This window comes from Sorex fumeus, unplaced genomic scaffold (assembly GCF_029834395.1).
Source record: "Sorex fumeus unplaced genomic scaffold, SorFum_2.1 ptg000008l, whole genome shotgun sequence".
Classification (NCBI taxonomy): Eukaryota; Metazoa; Chordata; class Mammalia; order Eulipotyphla; family Soricidae; genus Sorex; species Sorex fumeus.
In genome coordinates this window covers 30,880,587-30,894,907 of record NW_026606065.1, presented here as the reverse complement: position 1 = coordinate 30,894,907, position 14,321 = coordinate 30,880,587, and the positions used below count along the sequence as shown (strand labels likewise).

The 14,321-nt window shown below is 53.3% G+C and overlaps 2 protein-coding genes across 4 annotated transcripts in view; one reads left to right on the top strand and one right to left on the bottom strand.

Annotated features, from left to right (window-relative positions):
• STK24 (serine/threonine kinase 24) overlaps positions 1-14,321 on the bottom strand; it is a 314,684-nt gene that overhangs the window by 62,711 nt on the left and 237,652 nt on the right. The gene's annotated exons all lie outside the window — the stretch shown is intronic.
• FARP1 (FERM, ARH/RhoGEF and pleckstrin domain protein 1) overlaps positions 1-14,321 on the top strand; it is a 253,166-nt gene that overhangs the window by 47,857 nt on the left and 190,988 nt on the right. The gene's annotated exons all lie outside the window — the stretch shown is intronic.

Here is a 14,321-nt window from a genome sequence, read left to right as displayed (position 1 = left end):
ACGCACCCCATAAAGACATGCCAGCTGGTGCCTTTGCACAGCAGAGTGCTTCCCTGTCATGCTGAGCGCACCTGCTGTCACGGTGACCCAGCCCCGGGGAAACGCTCATTGTGGTGCTGGCGCCGTGCAAGGGTGGTGACATCTTCAGTGATGCCCTCAGGGCAGTTGGTTGTTCTCAGAGACGCTGGGTAGGTCAGTCTGGGAATGTCCAGATCCTCACTATGGTCTGGTCAGGGTAGGAGCTTCCTGTAGCTAGTGAGAGAGAGAGACGGAACAGGAGGCATGCACGGGAGAGGGCTTGAGTGTGCGAGAGAGGAGAGAGAGGGTGTGTGAGTGAGAATGGGGCACGTGTGAGAGAAAAGAAAAAGGGAGTGTGAGTGGGAATGTTCGCTTGTGAGAGAGAGCGTGAGTGAGAACGCGTGCAGGTGACAATGTGTGAGTCAGAGAAGCGAGGGCGCGTGAGAATGCATGCGTGTGGGAGAGCGTGCGTGGAAGAATGTGGCACGTGTGAGAGATGGTGAGCGTGAGAATGTGGCATGTGAGAGGAGAGAGAGCGAGGGAGCGTGAGTGGGAATGTTGGCTGGCGAGAGAGCGTGAGTGAGCTTGCCCGCATGTTGAGAAAGTGTGTGCGTGTGAGAAGAAGAGAGAGGAGTGAGAGTGCGAGTGAGAATACGGCACCTGGGGGAGATTGTGAGTGAGAGCGCAGCAGGGGAGAGAGAGAACGTGTGCGTGGGAGAGAGAGGAGAGAGTGTAGGAGTGAAAATTCACACGCGTGAGAGAGAAAGGGAGAGTGTGAGTGAGAATGTGGCAGGAGAGAGAGAGAGAGGAGAGAGAGAGAGAGAGAGAGAGAAAATGAGGCCTGAGAGAGAGGAGAGAGTGAGAATTCACACTTGTGAGAGAGGGGGCGTGTGTGCGAGTGAGGATGTGAAAGAGAGAGAGAGAGAGAGAGAGAGAGAGAGAGAGAGAGAGAGAGAGAGAGAATGAGGCCTGAGAGACCACGTGCCATGTGACAGGGCCAGTGCGCAGAGGAGCTGCCGGTCCCATAGATGTGCCCGCACCACAGTGGCGCCTTCTGTGGCGCTTGTGCTGGCCGCAGGGGTGCCCGCTCCACCCCCACCCCCCCACGCCCCTTGCTGTCTCCCCGGGGCTGTTGCTCAGAGGCAGAATGGGCCGCAGAACTCACGCTGCCAGCTCTACTCAGAAGCTTCGAGAAGCTGAACTGCGAGTCGTCCGAGCGTTGCGTTTTCTCTTCTGCACCCTTGATTGGATCTGCTTGTTTCTCTGGGCGACAGGCCCTTTTCGGCCGGCTGCGTCTGCCTCCCTTCCTCACCCCTGCTTGTCTCTGCGTGTTGAATGGAGGAGATATGTCAGTGTATGATCAGCAGGTGTTGTCTGAAGTTGCGGCTTGATTTATTTATTTATTTATTTATTTATTTTTTGCTTTATGGGTGACACCTGGCTATGCATAGGGGTTACTCCTGGCTCTGCACTCAGGGATTACTCCTGGTGGTGCTCAGGGGACCACATGGGATGCTGGGAATCGAACCCGGGTCGGCTGTGTGCAAGGCGAACGCCCTACCCGCTGTGCTATTTCTCCAGCCCCTGCGGCTTGATTTATTTTTAGTAATTCAAAAACCCCAAGATTTCAAGCAGGGGGAGAGAACTTCGAGGGCTGGAGCTCAGGCTTTCCACGTGGGATGCCTGGGTTCGATCTCTGGTCCCGCTTGGCCCCCTGGGCACTGCTGAGTTTGACCACAAAATGCAAGTGAACACAGCAAGGTCAGCGTGTAAATAAAAACAATGCTTGGACCACAACGTGTCCCTGTGGTCAGTTGTGTTTTCTTTTGCCCATCAGGCTTGTGTTCACGGGGAGTTGGGGCATGAGAGGCGTGTCTCAGTGGGTCTGTCTGACCAGGGGCACTAATGGCCTGTGGTTTAATCTCATCTGCACTGGACCTTGGCCGGACTGCAGTGGTTCTCCAGCGAGCCTGTGGTAGAATGTTCTGGAAGGCCCGCAAGAACCCAGGCACTGACCCACCCCAGTGTTTCTGGTGCAGTGAATCCCATGTGGGAGACGCGTTAGCTGGTGACTCCTACAGGGGGTGTCACAGGCCTCAAGATCTAAGCATGCAAGATGGCAGTCCCCCTGGACAGACCCTGCTCCAGGCCTCTGGACCCTTTTTTGGCAATGTAGGAAATAAGGAGAAAGACCTGGAAAGCAAAAAACAACTGGATAAAGGCCAGCCCAGCCCCAGGGAGAGGAAAGTGAGAGCTTTCTTTTCTTCCTTTCTTCTCTGCAAGGGTTAGTCTGTGTCCCCCAGGGCCAGGTCGGTGACGCACCCCATAAAGACACATCAGGTGCTGTCTTTGGGAGGGTTTTTCTGGGGACACTAGGGTGAGGTTGAGAGGTGGCATTTTTGTCATTTTTATTTATGGGAGGGGGCAGGGGCTGTTCCCAGTGATTCTTTACCAACAAGGTGCTGGGGGTCACGCCCGGGGCCCTGTGAATGCAGGGCAGGTGAAGCCCCCCCCCCCCAACAGTGAGAAGGAAGAAGCAGTAGGGCAGAGCACTGCTGGGGGAGTAAATGCAGGCATGTCTTGCGGCAGACATCGGTGAGCTTGGTTTCTATGAGACTCAGGTCTTTGGAGCACAGAGAGATGATTTTTATTGATTTTTGTTTGTTGGTTTTTGGGGGACCACACCTGGGATTGCTCAGGGATGACTCCCGACTCTGCACTCAGGGATCACTCCTGCAGGTGCTCCCAGGTGGAGGGGAGCGTATGGGATGCTGGGAACCCAAACTGGGTCGCCTGTGTGCGGAGCAAATGCCCTCCCCGGTGTCCTGTCACTCCACTGGAGATGCTTTTCCAAGAAAACACTTGAAACCATCTGGAGGAAAAGGGAGTAAGTCTCCTGGGCTCTGGATCTTCCTCGAAGGGAGTGGCCAGGGGGTTCCAGAGAGTACCTTGGGTTCAGAAACTTTCCGAAATGGAACACAGCACAGCGCTGGGCCTCCTCCCCCGAATGCACTCTGGCCCCTTTCCTTCCAGTTGCTTCTCCTGATGGGGGGCAACCGACATGGAGATGGTTAGTACCCTGTGCCACTTGCCCACACCAGCAAACACGCTAGCCCCCCTCTCTGCCGTTTGAAGTGTCGGGCTGATAGCAAAGAGGTCCCACTGGCTACTTGTCTCTTTTGCATGCAAACTTTTTTTTTCCAGTTTCTATATTCTTTTCTTTATGTCTTTTTTAAAAAAATTTTTATTAGTGAGACACCATGAGGTACAGTTGTAGACTTACACATTTTTCTGCTTGGATTTCAATTATACAATGTTCGAGTACCCATCCCTCCACCAGTGCCCATTTCCCACCACCACGTATCCCAGTATCCCTCCCACCCCCATCCCCCCCACCCCCCATCCCCCACTGTCTCTGTGGTAGGGCATTCCCTTTTGTTCTCTCTCTCCTTTTGGGTGTTGTGGTTTGCAAAAGAGGCAATGAGTGGAAATTATGGCAGACTTTTTTTTTTAACCTGAAGAGATTTATTTCACTTAATCACTTAACTTACCGTTAGTCGGCGATTTGCTCGAGCGGGCGCCAGTAACATCTCCATTTGTCCCTGTCGCGTGCTAGTGTAGCCCAATGGCATCTGTTCGCTCTGGGATCATGAAGAGCCTCAAACCGATCGTTCATGATCTTCACGAAGAAGTCTGACCATCTGGTAGGTGGGCGGCCACGTGGTCTTTTGACATCCCGTGGAATCCAGTCAGTAACAGCTCTAGTCCAGCGGTCGTCTTTAAATCTCATTACGTGACCAGCCCATCTGATTTTTGACACCTTGGCAAATGAGACAGCGTCCCTGATTCTTGATTGTCGACAGATGTCGGAACTCTGGATTTTTTTCTCTCATTTGAGTGAAACGTGATATTCCAAGCATAGCTCTTTCTATTCTTCTTTGGGAGACCTGAATAGCATTCTCATCATTTAAATTAAAAATTTTTTTTATTTCAATGAATCACTATGAGATACAGTTACAGACTTACAAACTTGCATGATTACATTTCAGTCATACAGTGTTCGGGTACCCATCCCTCCACCCGCGCCCATTCTCTACCACCAGTGTTCCCAGTATCCCTCCTGCCAGGCACATTCTCTCTCTCTCTCTCTCTCTCTCTCTCTCTCTCTCTCTCTCTCTCTCTCGGCGTTATGGTTTGCAATACAGGTACTAAGCAGCTATCATGTTCGGTCCATAATCCACCTTCAGCACGCATCTCCCATCCCAAGCATCATTGACTTAGTGGTCCCTTCTCTATCCCAGCTGCCTTTTCCCCCAGCACGTGAGACCGGCTTCCAAGCGTGGAGCAATCATGCAAAGTGAAATGAGTCAGAAAGAGAGGGACAGACATAGAAGGACTGCATTCATTCGTGGAATATAAAGTAACAGAATAGGAGACTAACACCTGAGGATCGTAGCGATAAGGGCCAGGAGGATCACACGCCAACTCTTGGAAGAAGCCGATGTAGCCACACAGCTAGCTGGGCCCTCACCTTCTCGGAACCTCTTATCCAAGTGCCCGGGAGAAGCCAGACTTGGCTGCTGGGGCTCTTGGCCCGCAGCCTCTCGGGGGTGTTTCCTCCTAGGCCCCCTCCCCGCCCCCATCGCCAGCGGCTCTGGAGATGGAGTACAAGGGAGCTTTGTCCTGGAGGCGGGGCTGGTGGTTCTGACACACACACACACCCTTTAACCTTTGCTCTCGGGGTGCCAGGCTAAGTCTATGTTTGATCCCCCAAAGTGGCTCTTTCCCTTTCTGTGGGGGTGGGGCCCCCCAAGTACTTTGGAACTTGGAGAGCTCCGCCTCGAGGCTGCTGCTGTGACTTTCTATGGATTCTTCATTCCCCGCCTTTCCTCTTTCCTCTCGCTGTTTTTTTTTTTTCTTTTCCATTGCTTGTTTTGGGGAGGGGGGGCACACCCAACAGTGCTCAGGGTTCACTCCAGACTGTGCACTCAGGGATCTTTCCTGGTGGGGCTGGGGACCCTCCGGGGCATGCCAGGAGTCAGACTCGAGGTTGTCCTGTGGCGCTGGCTCATTCCTCCCAGTTCCTCCCCTCCCTCCCAGAGTTCTCTGTGTTCCTGAAAATACTCCCGCGTCTGCTTTCTTGGGGGGGGGGGTGATTTATTGAGCTATAATGCACGTATCGTGATTCTTGGCTTGGTTTTGGAAGTTTACTCTGGGCACAGTGCTCAGATGGAACTCCCTACAGTGCTCGGGGGGAACCATGCCATGCCGGGGGGGTCAAACCCGGGGCTCCCACATGTCAAGGGTGCACTCCAGCCCTCCAGGTCCTGATGCGGCCACCCCCCGCCGCTCCTGGTGCTCCAGCGAAGGGCTCCCACAAATTCACTGTTGTGTGACCCTTGCCACGTGATTGTGTTTCAGAGCATTTTTGTTACGCAGGGAAAAAACAGTCTCAGTGCCTTGGGCCCTTTGCTGTCCTGGTTTCCCCCCGTCCCCCAGCCCCAAGGCCCCCACTTTTGCATTCCCCAGTTTTTCCTTTCTGGATCTTTCTATAAACAGATCGTGTCCGATGGCATTCTTTTGCTTCTGGCTTCTTTCACTTTGGGAGATTGTTTTGAGGTTCTCGGATGCCCGGCCTGGCCCAGTGCTTCGTTTTTCGGGGCTGGTGAGTCATTCCTGGTGGGCCGGCAACACCACATTTTGTTTTTCCAGTCACCGCGGGACGAGCCTCTGCATAGTTTCTGCTTCTTGGCAAGTGTCTGCTCTGACCCTCTACCTCTATCCATCGAAGTCCCGTGGAAACATCAGTTTCCTGGTTTCTGGGACGCCAGGGAGGGTGTTGGGGGACTCTCCAGGGGACCCCGGTGGTCCGGCATAGGTTGACCGTCCGTCTGACTAGGGCACGGGAAGAGACTCAACCAGCTCAGCACAGGCTTTGCAGGCAGAAGGCCCGGGCTCCGCCCCCGGCACCCATGCTTCTCTGAACACTGCTGGGGGCGACCCCAGAGCACAGAGCTGGGAGTTGCTCCGGGGAAGATGCTGCATGTGACCCCCAAGTCCTCCCATCTACAAAACAAAAATAGTTAGACCTGGAGTGATAATACGCTGGGTAAAAGTGCATTTGCCTTGCACATGATCGGCATGAGTTCGGCCCCCGACACCCCCTAGGGTCCTGTGAGTACTGCCAGGAGTCATCCCTGAACGCAAAACCAGGAGTGAACTCTGAACACTGTTGGGTATGGCCCCCACAACAGACAAACAGAAGAAAATAATGATGATATTTAAGGGCTTGGGAGATAGTGCAGTGGGTAGGGCACTTCCCTTGAATGCAGCTGATCTGGGTTCGATTCCCCGCATCCCATCAGGTCCCCTGAGCCAGGAATGGTTCAGAGTGTAGAGCCAGGAGTAAACCCTGAGCATTACCGGGTATAGCCCCTGACTCCCTCTCACCCTGCCCTGGGTGATGATAATACTTTTAGGAAACTGCCAAAATGTTTGAAGGGTCTGTTCTTGTCATGGTTTCCATTGGTCACCAGCAGGAAAGTGGGGTCCAGGTGGTTTTCCTTCTCCCTAGCTCTTGTTACCACAGAGGAGATGCGTGGATAAGAATCTCGCTGTGGCTGTCACCTGCATGCCCCATGGCCAGGAGATGCAGGACCTCAGTCCTCTGCTGCTCAGCGTAAGTGTGTTGGTCTCAGGAGCTCTCCAGGCCCTGCTGGGACTAGCCTGAGGGCATGCACTGGGACTAGCCTGAGAGCCTGTACTGGGAGCCTGTACTAGCATGAGGGCACACACTGGAACTGGCCTGAGGGCACGCACTGGGAGTAGCCTGAGAGCATGTTCCTGCCTTCTCTGCCCTGCTGGCCACCTGCTCTCAGGTTCACACCCCGATTTTGGTCTCCCTCTTAGACTTTGATTCACAGTTGACAGGCCAGGGGCCTGAATTGCTTGATGTTTGGGCTTGTGTCATTGTAGGGTTTGCCTCTTATTGGCTTCTTCCAGGAGGGTTTGGGTGAGTTTTGTCTTTCTGAGTTCTTGACTCTTCGACTCTGAAACAGTGACTGCAGTGGGCGGGAGCAGGAAACTCAGCAGCTGGGTGTGGGGTGCTGGCCGGTGCTGGTAGAAGGGGTGACAGTCATACACACACACACACACACACACATACACACACACACACATATAGAGGTGAGGCCATGCCAAGGATAAGTTAATGAAAAAACATTAGAAAAAGTCAATAGGGGCCGGGTAGTCCAGTGGGCAGAGCACTTGCCTTCCACAAGGCCGACATGGGTTCAATCCCTGACACCCCATAGGGTCCCTTGAGCATCTCCATAAGTGATTCCTGAGCACAGAGCCAGGAATAAGCCCTCCTGAGCACTGCTGGGTGTGGCCCAACCTTCCCCCCAAATAAGTTAATAATTAATTTTTTAATTTTTATTTTTATAAGGTTGTTCATGATGATTCATTACATTCAATATTCCAACCACCAATCCCACCACCATTGTACCTTCCTACCATCATTATTTCCAATTTTTCCAACCACTACCCAAGCCTGCCCCAACAGCAGGCTCTAAATAATTTATATCATGGGCTGGAGCGATAGCACAGCAGGTAGGGCATTTGCCTTGCAAGTGGCTGACCTGGGTTCAATTCTTCCGTCCCTCTTGAAGAGCCAAGCAAGCTACCAAGAGTATCCTGCTCGCATGGCAGAGCCTGGCAAGTTCCCCGTGGCATATTCGATATGCCACAAAACAGTAACAAGTCTCACAATGGAGACGTTACTGCAATTCGATGAACAACGGGAGGATAGTGCCACAGGACAGTGCTACCGTGCTACTTTTTATAAATAATTTGTTCAAAATGATCAAAAAAGCTTTCCTTAGAAGAAAGTGTGTGAGGGGCTGGAGCGATAGCACAGCGGGTAGGGACTTTGCCTTGCCTGTGACTGACCCGGTCCCATAGGGTCCCCTGAGTACCGCCTGGGGTAATTCCTGAGTGCATGAGCCAGGAGTAACCCCTGGGCAATGCGGGGTGTGACCCAAAAAGCCAAGGAAAAAAAAAGAAGAAGAAAGCCTGTGAAGATTGGTGTATCTTGCCCTGGGGTCTTTAAGACCTTGTATAAGAAAATAATTTAAAAGTTTGGCTTTTATATTTGAATCAGCTTTCAGCTGGGTTTAAACTTTTTCTTTTCTTCTTTTTTTTTTCATTTCTTTGAGGACATAAAAAATGTAATATAATTTCTACTTTGAAATGCATGAGTTATTTTTATGTGTTTCTTAGTTTTTTGTTTGAAAGTTTGAAACACATGAATTTTTTTAATATGTTTCTTGATTTTTTTTTTTGTTTGGGAGCCACACATAGCAGTGCTCAGGATTTACTCCGGGCTTGACTCCGGAACCATGTGTGATGCTGGGGATCGAACCCACATTGGTCACATGCAAAGTCAGTCCCTCCCCACTGTCCTGCCAGTCCAACCCTCTTATTTTTATTTTTTTTTATTTTATAAGGTAGTTCACAATATTTGATTACATTTAATATTCAAACACCAATCCCACCACCATTACACCTTCCCACCATCATATTCTGGGTGTTTCCATCCTGAACCTCAGTCCCCTCCCAAAGCAGAACCAAAATAATATATTTTGCATTGTTTGTTATGAAAAAACCACTGAAAATGCTATAAAAAAAGTATCCTTAGAGGAAAGAGTGTGAAGATTGTTGTATTCCACTCAGTGACCATTAAGCCCTTTTATAAGAGATTGCTAACATGCTGTTAAAGGTTGAGCCTTGTGTACTTTCTATATATGTATCTGTAAAAAGAATAATCAATAATCACGGTCCTCCTGTTGTTCATCAATTTGCTCGAGCGGGCCCAGTAACGTCTCCATCATGAGACTTCTTGTTACTGTGTTTGGCATATCGAATACGTCACGGGTAGTTTGCCAGGCTCTGCCGTGTGGGCGAGATACTCTTGGTAGCTTGCCGGGCTCTCCGAGAGGGGGGAGGAATTGAACTCAGGTCGGCCATGTTGACTGCGTGCAAGGCAAACTCACTACCACTGTGCTGTCACTCCAGCCCCCTGTAAAAAGAAATTAAAATAAAATGTATATTTTCCTCTAAAATTGTTTGCCTTCTACTTTTAACACTATCAGATGTGGTACCGTAATCTTGGAGTGTGGGTAGGGTGTGTGGTTTGAAGTATCATGCGGCCACATTTGCAGCCGCGTGGTCCAGGAATAGATTCACTCATGAATGATGCTTGCTCGAGCGTGTGGAGAGCGGCTGTGAGCGTGTCGGTGGGTCCAGCCCTCTTTGAGGAGAGTATTGGTGTTGCCTCTTTCACTCTTTCAGTGTTGTTGTAACATTTTGATTCTTCACATACATTTTTAGAACTCCGCTCCTTGATGCCCACGGTTTCTTTGAGAGTTTTGAAGATGGGCAGTGGTGTTGGGAATGCCCTGGGTACGATGTTTTACGTTGTTGTCATCGGGTGGGGGGAGTTGGGACCCCATCTGGCTGTGCTCAGGGAATTTCAGGCTCAGGTCACTCCTCCAGGTGCTCAGGGGACCAGATACTGTACCTGGGATGGAACCAGCGTCAGTTGTGAGCAGGGCAAGCCCCTAAGCCTCTGTATTCTCCCGTCAACCTGCTGGAGGCGTTTTTATACGGGCACCGACCTTATTAACATGTCCCTCATCACCTCTTTTTTTTTCTTTTTGGGTCACACCCGGTGATGCACAGGGGTTACTCCTGGCTCTGCACTCAGGAAGGGTGCTCAGGGGACCATATGGGATGCTGGGAATCGAACATGGGTTGCCTGCGTGCAAGGCAAAAGCCCTACCCGCTGTGCTATCACTCCAGCCCCCCTCATTATCTCTTAAAGCTTCACCTCCTAAGAACTAAGAATAACAGTTTGGGAAATTCGTTGCATTAGGGATTTACTAGTGACACAAGTGTTCACCCTATAATGGTGGCATCCACACACACACACACACACACACACGCACGCACGCACACGCCCACCCCTTTCCCGTGGCTCCCCTGGACGCCGTGCCTTCCCTTCTGTTTTTATTTACGTGGCAGCTCACTCCCCGTTTAGCTCATTTCTGACAGTGTGTTTGACAAGAGTCGAATCTGCAGCATCTGACAACCCCGGGTGGGTGTTCTTCATCTGTCGCTCGGTTTTCTCTTTTTTGCAGTGACTTTGTAAAGACACTTTGTTAGTGGCGGTGTTAGTTGGATTCTGTGCAGCCTCGGAGGGGCCCGAAGATGTCCTTGTGTTGCAGTGAAAGGAATTGTGTCTGAGTGTGTGTGTGTGCGAGGTATAGTCATAAAATTTTTTTTGCGGGGGGGCGGAGGTGTGTGCATGCGTGTGCTGGAGTTGTCGGAGTTCTTGTGCGGAGTGTGTGTATATGTGTGTGCACATGTCCTCTGTGTGCTGGCGTGCTCAGAGTTCATGTATAGGAGGATGCTTGTGCATATATGTGCATGTGTGTACACATGTGTGCTGTAGTCATCGTAATTCTTGTGTAGGAGGGTGTGTGTGCATGTTCATGTATGTGTGTACACATAGGTGCTGGAGTCATTGTAGTTCTTGTGTAGGAGGGGGTGTGTGCATGTGTGTGCATATGTGTGCGCATGTGTCAGCGCATGTGTCCTGGAGTCGTCATTCTTGTATCGAAGGGTGTGTGCGCATGTGTGTACACACATGTGCTGTAGTCGTCATAGTTCTTGTGCAGTAGGGTGTGTGTGCATGCATATGTGCATGTGTGCAGGAGTCTTCGTAGTTCTTGTGTAGGCGGGTGTGTGTGCATGTGTGTGCTGTGTGTGGAGTCACCAGTGGCCTTGTGTGGCTGCTATGTGTGTGTGTGTACGTGTGTACATGTGTCTGCATCCCTCTTGTGCCTGTGACTGGTCTCGTCCCTGTGAGTCTCCTCTTTGCTATGTGTGCCCAGCGCCGGTCCTTGCTGCTGTCCAGAGGGCTGGGCTGGCCGTGCTGGGGGGCGGAGCCTGCACACCCCCTCTCACCATCTTCTTGCCGTGCCTGCCTTTGCGGTATTTTCTCCTGGGTCTTGGCTGATCCGTCTCATTCCAAACCTTAGGGGCGGGGTGCATATTTGGGGCTCACGAGCCTGTCTTGCTTTAGGATGGACCCAGGAAGCCGAGGCCCTGGGGCCTCAGGACTCAGGTTTCCCTCCTGTGCGTGGCATTTGGGCCACACCCGGCCCTGGATGGGGGTCGCTCTGGGTGGGGACCCAGTGGTGCTGGTGTGTGCCCCTGGGCCTTCCGCATGCAGAGCGTCTCCTCAGCCCAGGGGCTGGAGCGAGAGGACAGGGCAGAGGTGTGTGTGTGTGCATGTGTGTGTGCATGTGTGCAGGAAACTGGCACGTGGCTGACCCACGTTCCAGCCCTGCCAGGAATGATCCCTGAGCACTGAGCCAGGAGGAAGCCCTGAGCTCTAACCCTCCCTCGCATAATAAATACACCAACAAACCTGCCAGTGAGACGTTTGGTTCTTTCTTCTTGGGCTCTTGTTCAGTGCTTCCTCTGAATCCCTTCTCCGTGCAGTAAAGCGCTCTCTCACCTCACCACGCAGTCTCCGGAGCCACGGCTCTCACCAGGCCGGCCTTGCATCCTGTCACTTTGCTCCTTGTGGGCTGGGGTTTTCCTTCTCATCAGCATAAAGCCAAACCACACGCAGAGCCCCTCTCGGGCCCCGCAGCTCTGAAGAAGAAAGGCAGTTCATGGAGAGCTTCCGCCTGTATATAGGGTCTGTAAATAGGACGTGGGGGAGGATGGTTGGTCGCTGTGCAGTGGGGTGGCCTTTCGCAGAGAGCCCTGCAGGGGGGGCAGCAGGGAGGGACTCAGGAGCACTCAGTGGGCACTGTGAGCAGGACAGGGCTTCTCCTCCTGGAAATCCCCGTCCAGGGCGTGTTGGCTCTGGGGGGTCATCCATTCCTTGCTCACCCTTGTTCCCCCTGCAAACTCCCCGCCATGCTTAGCCTGCTCCACGCCAGGCTGCAGGCCGGGCTCCTTTGGAATCCACCCCGCTTCCCTTCAGCGGATGGATGAGAAGGATGACAGGCCTGGCTGGAACATCAGTGTCCTGAAGTGGGAGGCAGAGGCATAAGGTCATGGTTAGAGAGGAAGGACGGAGGGAGGGAGGGAGAGAGGGAGGGAGGGAGAGAGGGAGGGAGGGAGGGAGAGGGGAGCAATCCTGTTGGGCCTGGGAGAAGGGCCCAGAGGGTCGAATTTGTATCTGTGGGGGGCCCAGGCTCAATCCGCAGCACCTCCTGGTCTTCCTCTGAGCACCCAAGTGGGAGGGGCCCTGAGACCAGAGAAGAAAATGGAAACTGAGTCCCACGTAAGTCCTGATTGGCTCCTGCCACAAACTCCACTTGACGGTGATTGGCCAGGTACCGCGTGTTCACTCTGGGTTCCCAGACTGGAAGAGGGGAGGAGGACCCCCAACCCCCCGCCCCGAGTGGAAGGTGAGGAAGGAAGGGAGGTTTGCTTAGGTGCTCCGGGGGTAATGAGTCACGTTGTGGTGGGGCGCTGGCCTGTCACCCTGTCTGCAGAGCGGCCAGGGAGGTGTCACTGCCTGGGGCCGGGCAGGCTGGGAGCAGGTGCCCAAGGGGGTTTCTCAAAGCCAGGTCTGGGCTGGCTCCAGCGCCCGCCGCAGGAGCGGGGTTGGGTGGACTTCTTGGCGGAGGCTGCATTTATTTCCAGACGCAGGGCCACGGGCCGGACGCGAATATGGGAGTCGCTTTGTCCGCCTGAGGCTGGGTCGGCAGCACTGATTCTGCCAGGGGTGGAGATGGCTGGGTCTATTCTCATCGCCCGTTGACCTGCTGAGACCCAACAGTGGGTGAGCGGAAGCGTAGACCTTTCTAGAAGGCCCCCTCGGGGCAGGGGTGGGGAAGGCCTATGGTGAAGCCCTGGGCAGCCTTGTCCAAGAACCCTGGGCATGAAAGACTGTGTCAGGGCAGACGTGGGTGTGTGTGGGGGGGCGTTGGGGGATGGGCGGGAGAAGGGGGTGCTGCTCTTGGCATCTCAGTTGCTTCTACCCGCCCCACCCTCACCACTGGTCTGAAGTGATGCTTCTCAGCTACTCCTATCCGGCCCTGCACGCCAGGCCTTGGTGTCGGGTTAAGAAGGGAATGTTTTTTCTGAGGGGAGACATACGTGTGTGTGTGTGTGTGTGTGTGTGTGTGTGTATGTGTGTGTGTGCGCGCGCGCACGTGCGCGCCACCCTGGGGTGCTATCTCTTGAGGAGAAGGACGAGGCCAGCCATGGGGCTGACAGTCCCAGACAACTTTTTGTTTTTTTGTTTTTTGGGTCACACTCGGCAATGTACAGGGGTTACTCCTGGCTCTGCACTCAGGAATTCCTCCTGTCTGTGCTCAGGGGATCATATGGGATGCTGGGAATTGAACCCGGGTCGGCCGTGTAGAAGGCGAACACCCTACCCACTGTGCTATTGCCCTGGCCCCAGACCCAGACAACTTTTAGTGGTTCTGAGCACCTCACACCTCTAGCCTCACATTTTCCCCTCATTCCCCTCCCCTCACACCTCTTCCCTCACACCTCTCCCCCACCCCCATTTGTCTATCCCACCCATGCATGGGGGAGTTTCGGCCCTCACTAACCTCCACAGCCACAGCGAGGGGTCTGAAATGCCAGAAATCTGGGGAAGAGAGGGCGGGGCTCCCAGACTGAGGTGAGGGCAGGGGCCGTCTTCTTGCTGGGTGTCCCGAGGTCTCTGCTCTGTGCTGCCACTCTGGGTGCTGTCTGGTGGGGCATGTCTCCTCCTCTGACAGGGACTCCTGGTCTGGGTGGATTTGCATCCCTTGGAGACCCCATCTCCACAGACAGTTCCCTTTGGAGGGACTGGCGGGGGGGTGGAACTTCACACAGGAGCTGGAGGAGATGCCTGCTGGGCTTGGCCCCTGAGGCCACCGTGCTCTCCTGTGGTTCCTTACAGTATGCCGTGCTCTGCTATGGTCTGCTGTGATCTTCCATTGTCCACTGTGGTCTTCTGTGGTCCACTGTGGTCTGCCATGGTCTGCTGTGGTCTTTCCATGGTCTGCTGTGGTCTTCCATGGTCTGCGGTGGTCTGCTATGGTCGGCCGTGGTCCACCATGGTCTGCTGTGCTCCACCGTGTTCTTCCTTGATCTACTGTTGTCCATTGTGGTCTTCCATGGTCTTTTGTGGTCTGCCATGGTCTGTTGTGGTCTTCCGTGGTCTGCAGTGGTCTGCTATGGTCAGCCATGGTCCACCATGGTCTGCTGTGCTCCACCGT